The 17,837-nt window shown below is 39.1% G+C and overlaps 1 pseudogene; it reads right to left on the reverse strand.

Moving 5' to 3' along the window:
- Nucleotides 1-17,837, reverse strand: part of LOC117406222 (UDP-glucose:glycoprotein glucosyltransferase 2-like) — a 53,118-nt pseudogene that overhangs the window by 18,980 nt on the left and 16,301 nt on the right.

A 17,837-nucleotide genomic window follows, 5' to 3' on the forward strand; every position in this document is an offset into this window, starting at 1 on the left:
GTATTTTTTAAACATGTTTTCAGAAAGATAAAAATGAGCCAAAAATATTCTACAGAAAATACACCCATCAAATAAAAAACAAATACTAAAAATTAGCTTTTTGTTTTATAGTAATAAGCACCACAGTTTAAAAAGAAATAGAAATAAAAAATAATAACCCATAACACAGTATATTAAGGATAAAGCTCATTTTAATTAGGTATCTCGAGATATGTAATATAGTATATTGCTGTAATTAATCCTAACTTTAAAATAATTTCATCTAGCTTTAAGTTACATTTTCTATGGATATTAATGTTATTTTATGTCATTTCTATATATACTGTTGTAATAAAATATAACCACAAGTTATTAATGCAGTACTAGAACACGTGGCATTTTTAGGCATGAGAAACCTGGGCATGTGGAATCACCTCATTCATTTTGTACCAACCTGGATGACTAAATCCATCATTTTAGTTCGTTGGGCAAGTGCTTGTACGCTTTCTTCCTTGATTACGAAATGAAACGCCTCCTTTTGTTTCTGTGTGAGGACAGCTGCCATAATAGCCCTTGCAATCACAGTGTTCTCTTCTGTGGGTTTGGCTGCTGGGTTACTCACCACCCTGATACAAGTGCTGCTGCTGCTTTTCTGTAAATATTTAATTTAAGTAATAAGAAGTAGGCTGTGTGAGCACCTGTGCGTAACGGGATCTTTCTTTCACTCACAAGTGAACAGAGTTTGATATTCTTAGTGCAGTCCACAGTGCACTACTGCTTATCAAGATTCCAGTTAGCCAAGTCCTGATTACAACTAACACGACAAGTTAAAACCCACAGTAGAATTGGAAAAGAAAAATGAGCACCTCTTTAACAATGCGCTTTGCATCCTTTCCGTATTGACTGCTCACTCTGAAATCGGTGCAAATCAATGCTGCATGCTGTGCATAAATAAATAGACAATACAATAGATGGCAGTCTGGGCAGAAGAACATTGCATATCAAAACCAATGCAGGCAAATACAGAGGGTCTTGGTAACCCCGTAATAAGCGCATGTTTATTGTGAAATACAATCTATAACTCCCACAGAAGGCTAGGAGTGTATAATTAAATACAAGTATGGTGAAGATTGGTGCAAAATCAATGCATTTATCACATTCATCATGTAAAGTGTGACAGACAGGCATGTAGGCCGGTTAAATAGTGAAATGAAATGTATAATTACAATTTTAGTAATACTTCACACAAGTCATACCACTGTAGATATCGTTCTTTATAGAACACTGATTCTATCCACGTAACAGTTTAAATGTAGATGCATTATATTGATAGCCGTAGAAATTTGCCCTCGGGGGCTTAAATATTGTTGCTGTTTTGCTTGTTGCATAGAAGTAGCATTGACATACTCCCCTAACAACCAGAGACCCAAAGGTCAGTGCCTCTGATTATAATGATGCAATGGTGTTGGGCATTCTTCAGAAAAAAAGGCTAATGTTGACGACAGTGATATAAGTCAGTGGTCTTCAATCCTGGTCCTGGAGGGCCGGTGTCCCCTCCTGGTTTTTGTTCCAACTGTACCCTGAATTACTTAATTGGACCAATTAATTGCTTATTAAAAGCTTAATTGGTCCAATTATTAATTTAGGGTATAGTTGGAACAAAAACCAGGAGGGACATATTTCAAGTTAGCTATAACATTCTATAAGTATATAACTTGAACTGCAACTGTTTAAAATCTGAAAACAAGTAAAAAGGTCTAATTAAGCAAATTATTAGTTCAATTAAGGGTATAGTTAAGTAACTGAGGGCTCGGTTGGAATGAAAACCAGTAGCCACAGGAGGACCCCATGACCAAGTTTGAGAAGCCCTGGCATAGAGAAGGCGTAATGCTTAATTTCTGCTTAAGGTAAGAAAGTGAATGTGTGCATGTGCAGGTTAAAAATATTCACATGATTCGTAAGATGAAAGTTGCAAAATCAAGACAGTTATCATTTTCACCCAGTATAGTGCAACAAGCAGACGACACGATCAGCGTAAAAAAGATATTGTAACAGTATTTAAGAGCAGCCCCATCTGCAATCACAATGAGCAAAATTGAAACAATAGAAAGCCAGTCAGTGAAAGCTATCCAACAAAAGGGAAACATGTCCCAAGATATATTTATAGATCAAGCGTAACTTGAATACAACTCACTTAAAAAAAATCAAATGAGGTCATAATCCTTCCATTTATAAAAAGTTATAAAAAACGTGTTAAAGAAGCCCAGCGAAACTTTGAGAAACCTGATTAATGTGGGCACTGCTATTCTGTGGAGCAACAGGAATCACTACAAACTCACCATGTGTTTCAATGCATTAGACAGCAGTCTTCTCCCAGAGGGCATGTCAAAATCAGCAATAACCCAGATGCTCCCCGCATAAATTATATCCTCATCTAAAAGCAAAAAATAATCAAGTCAACTGTGTAATGCTTCTGGGTAAAACAATTCAACCTATAGCAGGCAACTAGAGACAAAACTGAAAACACACAATGGTTTAATTTAAGGCTTGGTTATAAAAAGGTAGATAGCAGAGAATAGTTTTGCCTTGGCCAGTTATAGCAGACAGCTGTGACAACAAATCATTACTTTCTGCCCTGTGAATGAAAAACAATGGTAAGTGCTGTAATGCACACTCTACTGTATAAACTATTCATATTTACATGCAAGCTTCTGTCACATTGTACCTGCCATTACTGAAAAGTATACAGGGCTCCTCATTGGGTATATTTCAGGCACTTCAATCTCTCGATCCTGGTATCTGGTGTGTGCACACCCCCCCCCCACACCTTGTGTCCATTTAAGTGGCGTTCTTGGTGACACTAACCATTATCAATTGGCAGTACTCATTTCCCCCCACCCAAGTACCAGTGCTAGGGATAAATATATATGTTCTTCTCTTAGAGGTCTGTGAACTGCTGATAATGTTGCTATGGGCAGCTATCATTTTTGGCACAAGAATTTTCACCCAACTTCATTTTAAATAATATTTAAATACACTGGAATCATAAATGACATTTTCAGTTTAGTTTCATTTTTAGGTCTCTCTCAGACTTTGGTAAGATATACATTTTGTTGTACAGTGTTTTTATAGTTACAAGGATTGAAAAAGCAGTTTAACATTTGCATCTCATTCAATCTTTTGTCCTGAAATATTATATAAAATGCTCCCTGAAGAGAAGAGAAACTCAACTTAATGCCAAAATCACAGTTCATCTGAAGCAGATGTTACAGAATTTCCTTAGACATCAGTCCATTTTAGCTACTTTTTTTGCTATACTGTATTCTCGTATGGACTACTTTGCAGATTCCTTCTATGGTCATCAACTTTCAGGAAATCTAGAACATGGACTCATTAAAAATCAGAGCAACAACAGATTGCAATGCTTTACCGTTCTTAGTATTTCATGTTTTCTGCAATAACAGCAGTCTTGACTCTGGAATCAAGGAAGGAGAAAGTGGAAGTGTCATGTCTTGTATAGCTGTAAAGTCAAGAATGCTTTATATTATAAAAGGTAGGTGTATCTTATTGTACAGAGATCTCATATAGATGAACAAGAGCTGTAAAGCAAAACAGTCTTTTATAATAAAGAAAAATCCTACAGACATTTGAACTTAATATAAAATCACAACAGTGAAGATCATGCTATTAAAAATAAAAAGGGTGTTTATTTTCAGTTTTGTACCATACATTCCAAACTGGAATATTGCCATATCTGTAACTGTGTAGATTTATAATACCAGAGTAATGTTTTCAGTAAAACTAGGTACATTTTTAGTGAAGAATATAACAATATAAAACATTCACTGTAATGGCTTCCAGCTGAATGCATACAAAGTATTTACTACCATTATACAGGGCGATATAAACCAAGTAGGTCACATCAGCATTGCATAACAGCAAATATATTGATGATAGGAATTTAGGAACTTCCATCAAACATGAGGCTTCACTAGCCACATTAATTAGAGAACTCACGGATAGCAGTCACCATGACCTAGATAACCAAGAAGTTGTCTCCACACCTAGAATTTTAGAATGATTTGTACTTTTAAAAGTGGCAAAGCATGAATTAAATAAACAATAAAATAATACTTTTAAAAATTCAAATTACCTGGTTTTGAGGTGAGATCCAGGTAACTCCTTCTTAAACTCAGAATCCGCGTATTAATACGAGGAACCACGTTGGGTTGGTCCATAAGATACTCCACATCTGTTTCATCAGTCAACTGACCCTGATATATCACAACAAACAATATTATCTAAACTGCCTGTGGTCTGGGTAGCTACCAAGCGGTCTGTGAGCAAATTCCAGGTAGTCACTGAAATATCTACAAAATAATGCAGCTGCATCTCACAAACCACTGATCTGCTATACCACATATAACTAATCATATAACCAAACAAAATCCGAGTCCCAACAATACCTTAAATCACGTCATCTCTATTTATTACACAACAATAATTTGTGGTCAAAAGCCATAAGCAGAACTTCCTAGCACAGGCATATCTTAGTCATTTGCGTGAGAAAATAACCATAATGAAGGACGAAGGTTAGGACACCAATTACTGATTTGATGTCAAGGCAAGCATGTATGAGTCTGGTTGGTGGAAACATGTTAAGCAATGCATACCATGAAGACTGATCTCTGCAAGAAGCCTGTGGCCTCCACGATGCGTTGGAGAAGAATGGTCTCCAGCTCCTCAGGATCCATTTCTTCACTGCTGAAGGGAACTCCATTGAACAAGGCTTGTGGGAGAGCACCCAGCCCACTCTTCCTGTAGAAAACCCCACCTGCCTGTTGTATCAGACAACTCAATTTGTTACGCCCATATAGAATATCAACTTAATAAAACAATGAAATGTAATGCATCCCATTCCTCCTTAAAACTTGCTGTAGGTCTGTGGCAATGTGTCCCGCCCCTGTGTGCATTTCTGTGTTTTATCTTGTATGTTGCGTGTGTTATACATGTTGGTGTTTAGATATGGCTGCACGGGATATAAATGGGTGTGTGCAGCACGAGTTATTTAAAATGTATAATTGTATTTAGGCACAGGGATTGCACTTCACTTCAAGTGCATTTAAAGTATTTAATATGTGAGCACGGAGTAGCACATAATTAGTTCACGTGCTGGGATTCAAGTGAATAATTAATTAGTAATTGAATCCCGGCACAACAGTATATATAGATGCACGTTTTACTCACTCGGGGTTGTGTGTTCGGTGAGTGGAGAACGGGTGTGGAGAGGAGGCAAAATAAATGGAAATAATAATAATAATAATAATAATAATAATAATAATAATAATAATAATAATAATAATAATGTGTTTGTACTCACCGTGTTTGTTTGTCTTAGTCCACCGTTTGTTTAAATGTTAGTCCGTTTTGTTTGTCTATTTATTTTGGCTTAAAGTGCCGTGTTCTGTTTTGTTCAACCTTTTATTTGTTTGTTTAATAAACATACTGAGCGCCGCAGCGACTCAGTTTCAACACAAGTACTGCCTGTCTCTGTAATTCTTTCTGGCCTGACGTCATCCACTACAGCCTGCTTGTCACACGGTCCCACAAACTCCAGGCTTCCAATGATTAGCAAAGGTCGCCTGTTTGCTGCAGAGTGGGGTCATTGTGATTTACACTTTCAAGAGAGTTTTATTTTGTGTTTCGATATTCTTTTACAGGGGTCAAGGTGTGCTGCTTACACAGCATGATATTCTCTGTGATTTTTCATCAGGTCAGAGAAAAAGCATTCCTCCTCTTGTTCTCAAAGTATTTTGAGAATTTATCTGCATTAATTAAAATCTGTAAGCATTCAGTTTCACTTTCAGTCATTTTTCCTTTGCATGTACAGCATCAAAACATCAGATGCTTAAAAGCATTAAAACATCACTGCTTAGATCATTAAAATAGGGACCTCTGTGTGCCAAGATTTTCAAAATCAAAGATCTAAAGTGTTTTGAGGTCCCTAGCAGCTCACCTAGAAAAAGTACTGCCGTTTGGAGTGCAGGGTGAACCATTTGTGAGACTGGTTCAAATTCCGCAAAAGGCATGCAGCATTGGCCTTCACGTTCCCTCTGTTTAATTAAGGAAAGTCAGATTGAGCCATTTCATCTCCAAGCACAAGTCTAGGCTGGGCCCTGCTTCCAGGGTTCAGCGGCTCAATAACTTTTTTGCTTAGGTTCGGTGTGTGAAAAAAGGCAATTGACTTGACTGTGAGAAAGGAGGTTGATGGTCATCTTCCAGATTGGGCATAGAAAGAAATGGGGGAATATATAAAACGTTATTTTAGTTTTTACAAATACCATGAAAGCCTGTATTAACGATTTGACATCACATTGAATAGAAATCACTTTGACAAGAAAGGCAGTTAGGGCTATGACAAGAATGTCAGAGAAAAATATTTATGCTCAGAGTTGCTGTTGAGCCTAAACACAAATCATTCATGAAACCAAATATGATGCACATTGGTTAGAAGTATGTATTAAAAACTAGCCAAGCCCACCTTCCTTTTGTCATCATATTGGGAATGCAAGCCAATGATTCTCAAAGCATCAGCACAAGGGTACTTCTTCAGAAACCCAACCACTGTCCACAGTCAACACATCTCCACTCTTCACTTTATTGTATATCCGTAGGTGCAATACAATAATATTTTCTAGGCTGGATACTGTTTGTGCAATTTTCTTCTGTTACCAGTCAAATGAGAGGCAATGAAGAGATCATAACCTGTTATGTCTTTCATTACACATGTGAAAAAGAAGAGAAACAAGTGCTAAGAATTTCATCTCACACTATAGAGGACGCCAGCGTCCTTGTTACCATCACATTTCTCATCAACGAATACAAACCCAATCCTTTTGGGAGAGAAAACACATTAATGGGTTACAGTTTCATCTGTGTGCATATCAACTTTTTACAACACAGAACTAAAGCAACAAAGACAGCTGACAAATAAGAAATTAATGATCTTCGTACTCTGGCTTGATTCAAGGTTGTTTTGCTGCTGCATCTATAAAAGATAAAACTGGTTTGAATTCAATAGAAAAACAGTATGTATAAACAGTGCAGCAGTGATTTGTCACCTTGACAGCTGTACCTCAAGGTTAAAGCTTTGAATTTTGCATATAAGGGAGAACCCGGCGACTGCTCCATCATTTCTTTATTTTTTTTGGAAATAGGGGATGCTACATTAAAAAAATGTAAGGTACTGGCATGATGTCTTAATTCCCTCCAAGTTAGGGAGCTGGATGTTCCATTTTCCTTTAAGGTAAAACTGTTATAAACCAAGTCATGTATACAAATATTCAGGCTAGTGCCTTCAGTACTGAACTCATTTATTTACATGACTAAATTCTGTGTATTGAAGTTGTGGATGCTTTCTCTCATTAGCATGATGACCATAACGTTTAAAAATCAAGTCAATATGTTAAATTTAAATGTATGACTTGGTATAAAAATGGACATAACTGCCGAAGGTTGGATTATAGCATCCGTTTCTGAACTTCCTAAATTAAATAAGGCATGCCTTATAAATGCAGCACAGTGAAAAGCAGCAAATAACAATACTGAGGTTGTAATTACTGAAATGGATTCTTTTTGTAAAATACAATTTTAATGCAGAATTATCAAGGGATTCACAACACATTAGTCGCAAAATGTGTTGTGAATCCCCTGAACGTTTTTCTCACCTGGAACCAAAAAAAAGGTATCTGCTAAGGAAGGGTATACTGCAATAATCTTTTCACTCCCCTCAGGGATTACAAACCTTCTGTATTTAGAGAAACTTGACCCAGCCGACGGCAGTGTTCTGCTCTATTTCCCACATCACTTACACCTTCTCAACATCTAACATTTAAATCTAACCTTACCCATTTAATTCAAAGGTGGGAATAATTTAAGATCTATAGCGAGTTAAACAATCTTCTGCTTGTGGTAGATTATTATTTTCCCTGTAATTAAAAAAAGGTAGACTGTGTATTCTTTTTTAAGTTCCTTTGGTAAGCAGAGGGCCTTGCTATTTCAGGCAATAAAGCTGTATATGATCTATACTGTATATTATGCCACTTTACATTTTTTCTGTTACTTATATTAGTTTCCAAAGGGGTTTCCATGGAAACAAACCAAGACTTAAAAGAAAAGAGATCTGACAGAACCAGAAGGCTGTTGGAATGTATTGATATATCAAAAGGGTAATACTGACCTGAGAGGAATCTTGTGCTGGTAGAAAAGTTCAGCTAGTTTAACTTGTTCAACTGTTTCTTCTTGAGCATGATGGATGAACAGCATTTGAAAACAAGAAAACAATTAGAATCTGGGTTCACTGGAGGTTGGGGGGTGTGGTTTTTGCGGATTAGATGACACTGGATAATTAAGAGCTTTATTTTTTCCCCAAAGGTCACACAAATGGCAAGGTGGGCAAGGAGGCCAGCACAACCACACTCCTGCTGGCTAATGTTAAACTGTAACTCAACTTTACTGGGAACACAAACACATACAGCTATGGACAAAAGTTATGCATCACCTATAATTTTAGGACTGAGACAATTTAAAAGTAAAAAACTATATGTACATAATTTAGACCTTTTACTTATGTATTCAAAGAAACTACAAAATGATATTGCAAAAGTCTACCAGAAGCCATAATAGTAGTACAGTATTTCATTAGATTCTGAAATGTCACATTTTTCAATTTGTCAGTTTTTCATTAAGTACATGAAAAACGACAAAGCGGTACACAATTCAATATGTTAACGTAACATTATTCAGCAGGTTTCATTTAACTTTAGGAAGCAAAATTAGTTAATTCTATAGGGTGATGCAAAACTTTTGGCCATATCTGTATTCCAATTAGTTTTCAGGTCTGACAAATAAGACATCTTTGTAAACCTAAAACACATCTTTGTAAACCAATACCATGGTTGTTAAAACTGGATCCATTGAGTTAACAACATAAATCTGTAAATAGATGAAATGATGCTTTTTTGTATTCTTTGCCAGATTTGAAATGTGTTATTCATTCTCCAATAGCACTATTGATGTCTTGAACCAGACTATTATTGTCTGTTGTTAGACTAATAACAATAACACTATTGTTAGACTTATATCATTGTATAAAATGTTATTAAACATTTTACTAATTTGCAAATTTGTGTAAAATAGCTAAGATTCAACTCACTGGTTGTGACATTTTTGTCAAGGGGCCAACGTCAAACGATATGATTTTGGGTGCTCATATTTCATGCACACGCAAATATAAACAAGTCTTGACCTGAACAGACCACTGAAAACATGCTCAGCAGGGCAGATCAAGGCAGCTTGTCAAGGCTTACCAAACTGAAAAAGTTTAGTCTGATTTGGCGTATACACCTGGAAACGTCTGCCTTAGAAGCTCCTGACAACTAGAAGGCCAGGAATGGCACATGTAGTTTGTTTCAGTATCATTGACCCACTGAGAAAAAAAAGAGAGATAAATGCATTAAAGATTCAATAGTCAATAAATGAGCTTCTGCTAATTACTTAGCAAGTCCAGAAGTCTGGCTACCATTTTGATGGTGCATTCATGTGTGTCTGTAGCTTTTTTTATTAACATCCTTTAAAAAAACTCAAATATACCACTTCCAGTAAGCAAAAACCCATGACAGGGTGTGCAGTAAGACATATCTTACACACGCCTGTTTGCATTGTGAGGCACAAGGCCATGATTTTGTAAGTTTTAAAGATCCATGTTGGTTAAACATAGTGGAGCGCACAGTCAGAGCAGGGGGCAAGGGGAGAGACCAGGATCAACTCATGAATATTAGGCCGCTACTGTGGACGAATGCAAAGTTCAGTTCAATTAGGTAATTAACCAATCAATTAAAATATCAAAAGGATGAACTCACAAAAATGTTTTAACCTTGTCTTTTTTTGGAATAATTTGTTCTTGTAAAAAAATTCATGCAAGTTTAATCAAAAAGGAGAAGCAGTTCCCCAGATAGAGCATTTATTAGCTTAACCAACTACAGAATGCAGATGGGTATCAAATGTGACTCCTGTGCACCAGAAAGTGAAGACTTGAGTGAATTGAGGAAAATGAGTTTCTCTGTCAGGGGGACTAGTAAGAGACAGATGAGTTTCCACTGATGGCAATTAACTTTGACCTCGGTAAAGCAGAATGGCAGTAAAAATGTCAGTGTCCCGGATGAGCGGAAAATTTGCTTCCAATCGGCTTTTAATGAATGGATTTATTTAATACCTGTCGATAAATGCTTCTAAAAGCCAATTATGTAACACAATTTTTGTTCCTGGGTAGTAAGTGTTATTTCCTAATTGCTTATGCCTCAAAAGTATAGAAAATGGCTATTATCCCCCACAAACTTTGCTTTTGTGACCAGAACAGTGATATTTTGAAATTTACCTATTTCCAGTGAGAAAACTGGCGAATGTGTGTCTTTTCGTTCACATAAAGTCAGAAAAAAACAACCTATGAATCCAAATTAACATGTATTTATACTAAAGTAATACAAAAATGACTACAAAAGATTTAGAAGTGAGTAGTTTTTCGAGATTTACGATTATACTGTAAATCACTTTCACAAATCAGCCCCCAAATGTAGTCTCCCATCATGTTCTCGTTATACTGTCCTTGGTAGCGGCGTTCAAAGTCCAGTATATCCTGGTGGAAGCGCTCGCCTTGCTCCTCCGAGTACGCTCCCATGTTCTCCTTGAATTTATCAAGATGAGCATCAAGGATATGGACTTTGAGGGACATCCTACAGCCCATTGTGCCGTAGTTCTTCACCAGAGTCTCAACCAGCTCCACATAGTTTTCGGCCTTGTGATTGCCCAGGAGGCCCCGAACCACTGCGACAAAGCTGTTCCAAGCCGCTTTCTCCTTACTAGTGTGCTTCTTGGGGAATTCATTGCACTCCAGGATCTTCTTTATCTGTGGTCCGACGAAGACACCGGCTTTGACCTTTGCCTCAGACAGCTTAGGGAAGAAGTCTTGAAGGTACTTGAAGGCTACCGACTCCTTATCTAGAGCTCTGACAAATTGTTTCATAAGGCCCAATTTGATGTGCAGTGGTGGCATCAGCACCTTCCGGGAGTCCACCAGTGGCTCCCACTTGACGTTGTTCCTCCCCACAGAGAACTCTGTCCGCTGTGGCCAGTCCCACCTGTGGTAGTGCGCCTTGGTGTCCCTGCTGTCCCAAAGGCAAAGATTGCAGGGAAACTTGGTAAAACCGCCTTGGAGACCCATCAGGAATGCCACCATTTTGAAGTCTCCTATGACCTCCCAGCCGTACTCATCATACTTCAAGGCGTCCAGCAAGGTCTTGATGCTGTTGTAATCCTCTTTGAGGTGCACCGAGTGAGCCAGGGGAAGAGACGGGTACTTGTTACCATTATGGAGCAGCATGGCTTTGAGGCTCCTGGATGAGCTGTCAATGAAGAGGCGCCACTCATTCTGGTTACAGGCGATTCCGATTGCCTTGAACAAACTGGTCACATTGTGGCAGAAGCAGAGCCCATCTTGACAGGTGAAGAAGCTGGGAAAAGGTTGGTGACGCTTCCTCTGATCTGCGACTTGCACACTTTCATCCAACAAGTTCCACTGCTTGAGCCTAGACGTCAAAAGCTCGGCACTGGACTTGGTGAGACCAAGATCTCTAATCAAGTCGTTGAGGTCTTTTTGGTTGGGGTAGTATGGGTTTCTCTCCTCAGCTCCACCTCTGAAATTGTCATCTGGATCTACAACGTCTTCCTCGCTCTCTGACTTGCTGCTCTCTTCTAAAGACGACTGCTCTCTCTCCGGAGGAGTGGGTACGGGGAGCTCATGGCAGTGTGGCACTGGGGCGATGGATGAAGGAAGGTCCGGATACGTGATAGCAGGTGCATTCTTGCCAGTACAACGTTTGGAAGGGTCCACCATGCAGAAGTAGCAGTTGCTCGAGTGGTCAGTGGGTTCCTGCCAAATTCTTGGGATAGTGAACTTCATGGCTCTCTTTTCCCCTCTGTACCATCCTACAAAAATACATTTATTTCACCCATGACTAATGTGTAAGAGATTCTCGCAACATTTTTCATATATGATTGTGGCAATGTGCCCCGCCCCTGTGTGCATTTGTGTGTTATGTGTTGTATGTTGCGTGTGTTAATGTTGGTGTATAGAGATTGGTACACGGGATATAAACGGGTCTGTGTTTCACGTGTATTTAAAAATGTAGATTTGTATTTAGGCACGAGGAGGGCACAAATCACTTCACGTGCTGGTTAAATGTAATATGTGAGCACGGGGTTGCACGTAATTCATTCACGTGCTGGGATTCAAGTGAATAATTAATTAGTAATTGAATCCCAGCACAACAGTATATATAGACACATTTTCATTCACTCGGGGTTGGGTGTTCGGTGAGTGGAGAACGAGTGTGGAGAAGGAGAAACTAAATAGTAAAAGAAAGTAAGAACGTAAATATAAGTGTTTCACTCACCGTGTTTGTTTTGTTTGTCTCTTTATTTTTGCGTATAGAGCCGTGTCCTGTTTTGTGTTCAAACCTTTTATTTTCTGTTCTGTTTATTTATTAAATGCTGAGCGAAAGCATTCGCTCAGCTTCACCAAACTACCTCTCGTTTTGTTTATTTATTTCCTGGCTCTGGTCTGACGCCACCCACTCCGGCCGTCTTTGTGACAATGATATATTTTTTCAATAATATTGAAAATTGTAAAACATTTTAAAATTAAAAACTTTTACAATTTTAAAAGTTAACAAATTTTATAACATAAAATTCTGAGCAACAATTGTCCATCTCACCTTCCAGAGTTTTTTTGCAGTGCTCGCAGGTGAAATGAGGTACCCAGGGTTTGTCTTGATCCCCGACAGGCATGCCGAAATATGCCTTGTAGGCCTCACACATCTTAGCAGATGCTTCCACGGAGTACTTCTTCGCTCTTGTCTTGATAAATTGGCTGCAGACATAGCAAAATGCGTCTGCCGGATGCCAGATATGTATCCACTTAGGCAGCTGGAACTAAACTGAACTGGTGGGCTTAAGGCCCCTATATTTATACTACTATTTATATTACTGGAAAGTTCTAGAAAGTCCTAGAAGTTACTCCAAGTTTACTCAGCACTGAATCTATCTGGAATGTTCTGGAAAACAGGTAAATTTCAAAATATCACTGTCCTGGTCACAAAAGCAAAGTTTGTGGGGAATAATAGCCATTTTCTATACTTTTGAGGCACAAGCAATTAGGAAATAACACTTACTACCCAGGAACCAAAAAAAAAAAAAAATTGTTACACGGTGTTATGAGTACAAGTATCAGCAGACCCCTAGTAGAGTGCTCCCTAGTTTTACAATTCAGTACTAAACAGTTAGGAAGTGGTAACATGAATTATCTACATGCCGTACTATACTGTACAATGGAACTTTATTAATTCACAGTTTAATATTTTACCATTTTTGGATGTGCAAGTCAGACAGCAAAAATGTCATTTAAATGTTTACCTAAAATCAGTAAGCAGTGTACTTATCAACTATATTGTAAAAAGGCATTATAGCATTGCCTTTTTTAAAGTACTTTAGTTGTTTGATATAGTATTTATATTTTACTTTTATTCTCATAAGCGTTTACTTTTAAATAGTTGGCTCTTACATGGTAGTCTTCGCTTTTATCGTTTCTCATGAAAAACTCACCATGACTGCGGGATGGCGAATGTCCAGAGCAAAGCTATCCTCCAGTGGATGAACAGCAAGCCTCAGCAGTTTACTCAGATCATTGTTCTTGATACCAAGGTTATGAAGACCCTCCACGGTCTTACCTTCGCCCCGTATAATATCTAGAACACTAAAAGAAATACATGTCCAATGGACACCCACCCATAGCGTCTAAGAAATTAGAGAAAAATACCCCTAGAGTCCGCGAGAGCAGAGGCGGAAGATGACTCGTTGAACATTGGACAACACGGTTAACGACTTAGGAATGGAAATGGATATGAGAATTATTATTATTATTATTTATTTCTTAGCAGACGCCCTTATCCAGGGCGACTTACAATCGCAAGCAAATACAAATACATTCAAGTGTTACAATACAAGTCATACAATAAGAGCAAGAAATACAATAATTATTATTTCCCCCCCCCCCCAAGTGTGACAAACCACAATTCAATAATACAGCAGATAACAGTGAAAGTTACATCAGGATATGATTAAATAGTGATAGTTACATCAGGATATGATTAAGTACAAAATACTACAGGTTAAACACTTGGCAGATTACAATATTCTGAAGTACAGGATTAAATGCAGTAAAATAGGGGGCAGATAAGAGCAAAATAAAGCATATTTAAATGAAGGGTGATAGTGTCCTAGGATACAACAGAGGAGTTCTACAGGTGCTGTTTGAAGAGGTGAGTCTTAAGGAGGCGCCGGAATGTGGTCAGGGACTAGGCAGTCCTGACATCTGTAGGAAGGTCGTTCCACCACTGCGGAGCAAGGGTGGAGAAGGAGTGGGCTCTGGAGGCAGGGGAGTGTAGCGGAGGTAGAGCCAGTCTTCTAGTGCAGGCGGAGCGGAGAGGTCGAGTGGGGGTGTAGGGAGAGATGAGGGTCTGGAGGTAGCTGGGTGCAGTCTGGTCAAGGCATCTGTAGGCTAGTACAAGAGTCTTGAACTGGATGCGAGCGGTGATTGGGAGCCAGTGGAGTGAGCGGAGTAGTGGAGTAGCGTGGGCGAAGCAAGGCAGAGAGAACACCAGGCGGGCAGCAGAGTTCTGGATGAGCTGGAGCGGACGGGTGGCGGACGCAGGGAGGCCAGCCAGGAGTGAGTTGCAGTAGTCTAGGCGGGAGAGTACCAGGGACTGGACCAGGAGCTGGGTAGCATAGTTGGTGAGGAAGGGTCGGATTCTTCGGATGTTGCTCAGGAAGAATCGGCAAGTGCGTGCCAGAGTGGAGATGTGCTGGGAATAAGAGAGGCAGGGGTCCAGGGTGACTCCAAGGTTCTTAGCGGAGGAAGAGGGAGAGAGTGTGGTAGATTCCAGAGGAACAGAGATAGAGAGATCAGAGGAGGGGGAGGAGGAGGGAAAGAAAAGGAGGAGAGTGGAGAGAGAATGGAGAGTACTTCACAAAAGACTAGTTCAAGATCTGCAGTTAGCAAAGACACAGAACTCCAGGTTTGTGTCTGCGGCTGGAGCAAGGCGAAAACGGTCAGGGGTTTGAAGATTCATTAAGGGAGAATGGACAAGGGCCTCGCATTGATCAGTACTTCTTACGAAGTCAGTCAAGTCAGTCGAACGAAATCCAGCGACAGGAAGCAAACCACAGTTCGCAGGATAGCAGCACCCCTGTCAAACGTGAGGAGGACTTGCATGGATACAGTTAGTGATGAACCTAATGATCCTTGTGATCCCGGTCAGACAAACCATTATAAAAGAGAAAAGAACCTCAACGGTCACAAGCCTGGAGTTAAATGGCCAAGAGCTTGTGAGAAAACTGCTTGGGACACAGTAAACACGGATCTCTGCTTTGCATTGGAAAGGTTAAGTGGAACAGTTGAAAAGAAGCTGGATAAATCTGGGGACATTATCTACACATATGGAAGCGAGAGGCTTGGAGTTGAAAAAAAGAAAGGAAAAAGTACAAACAATTTCTGGAAAGTCTAGACAACAGCAGGAGATTGAACGCTTAGTTAGAAAAGGAGACAGCTGAGGAAGCAATGGAGAAGAGCAGAACAAAGTCAGAAGGAGGGACTCAATCTGTTACAAAGGGTCATAAAAGACAAGCTTGCAACATTGCGCAGAGCCAAGCGCTTACCGAAATGCTACAAAAAGGAGCGTGCGAGAACTAACTTTTATAAAGACCCATTCAAATTTGTAAAGAAGTTATTCACCAGTGAGAAATGGCACACTAAAAGCATCTAAGTTTGAGCTGGAGAGATATTTGGGGGATACAGATTCAAAAAGGCAGGAGCCTATGTCAATTCCTTCAGACATCCCACCTGTCAATCCACCAGAATACCAAATGGAGGACCGTGCACCTAAGTGGAAAGAAGTAGAGCAAGCTGTGAAAAAAGCAAGGGCTTCATCATCACCAGGGCCTAATGGAGTTCTGTACAGAGTGTACAAGAGTGCTTCAGGAGTTCTACAAATCCTGTGGAAATTGATAAAAGTGGCATGGGAAAAACAGGTTGTACCAAGAGCATGGCGCCGAGCAGGTGGAGTCTTTATACCTAAAGAAAAAGATTCTACAAGCATCAGTCAGTTTCACCCTATTTCCCTATTAAACGTAAAAGGCAAGATTGTCTTCAGCATTATTGCCCAGAGATTGTCAACTTACCTATTAAATAACTGCTTCATTGATGTATGAGAGGAAGAAACTGCGGTATGCTCAACTAGCCGCTGAAGTGGAACAGCGAGGATGGAGAGTCCGCGTTTACCTATAGTGAAGAAATTAAGCTGACAAATGGTTTTTGATTCAAAAACACTTTATGCACAAGAAAGGTATACCACCAATACAATCATATAAGCACAAGATTTAAACTGACTTTGGACAAGGCCTCAGTACAGCTCAGTACATATGTTTGTAACAATCACTCTGCACAACTGAAAAGCAGTGGCACTGTCCTCCCTAAGGAGATACTACTGGCCTATTCCTATAACTAAATAAGTCAGCAAGAGTGATAGACAGCAAAAGCAGGGACGTCAGAGGTGTCAATTTCACGAACAATCGGTTTATTATTGTGAACAATAATGTCAACAAATGAAAAAATGAACTGAATTAAATGAATAATGATAAGACAGGAATTCAAATAATTGCAGGTAACAGGTAAGAAATAAGATGGTACAGATAAGTATGTAGGGACAAACAGAAAGCTAAACAGTTTCACAAAGTAGAAATGAATGGTGTCCGGAGGGTCTCCAATAAACCCACACTCACAAACACAACCCACACAGATAGACAAAAGATAAATACATAGATACAGATGAAAAACAGTGACTTGTGGAAACAATTACATTTAACAGTCTCTATGGCAATGGTGGGAAAATGACAGGTAGGCCCAACAGGTCCAGTAATAGCAGGGTAATTGAAATCCATACAAAGTAACAAAATAACAAAAAATACAGGAAACAAAGTATCAAATTAAAGTAGAAAAAATCCAAACAAAAAAGAAATGATCTCACCCACAAATAAGGCAGTCCAGCAAAGTGTCCCGAAATGATGGTGATTGTAGAAGGTTGAAAACATTGAGTACATTGAAAATGTTGAGACTGTCCTGTAGTGTTGAGTTGAATGGTGAACAGTTGTTTGGAAAAAATCAGGAGGATCAGGAAAAAATGGAGACTGTCACACATAAAACAACAAACACTAAACAGACCTAGAAAAACAGCTAAACGTAAACAAGTAACAGTGAAAACAAAAAGAGCAGTTTAGACAAAGTGCACTAACAAAAGAAAATGAACGGATGCACTGGAATTATCTAAGGATGTTAATGGATTCACTGAAATTTAAGTAGAGAAAATGCTGTAGTTTAATGGATTCCTCTGAGAAAGGGAGTCTCCCTCAGGCCTAATTAGCCAGCTTTAATACAAGTGATGGCTACTAAGGAGCTCTGAGATTGGAGGGGTGGAAATCTGAATGAGCCAATGGGGAGAGAGGATGAACAGAGGGTGGTTGCAAGGAACTATGGGAAATGAAGTTTTAACCTGGCCAGGCTACTGACCCTAATTAAAGGGACAGGTGGGTGAGACTTACACCCACATTATGTAGCATGGGAATTGCTACATGTTTGTATAAGAAAGCACGGATATTCATGGAGTCAATTCGAAAGAGATGAAAAGACAAAA

This window comes from Acipenser ruthenus, chromosome 9 (genome assembly GCF_902713425.1).
Source record: "Acipenser ruthenus chromosome 9, fAciRut3.2 maternal haplotype, whole genome shotgun sequence".
Taxonomy (NCBI): Eukaryota; Metazoa; Chordata; class Actinopteri; order Acipenseriformes; family Acipenseridae; genus Acipenser; species Acipenser ruthenus.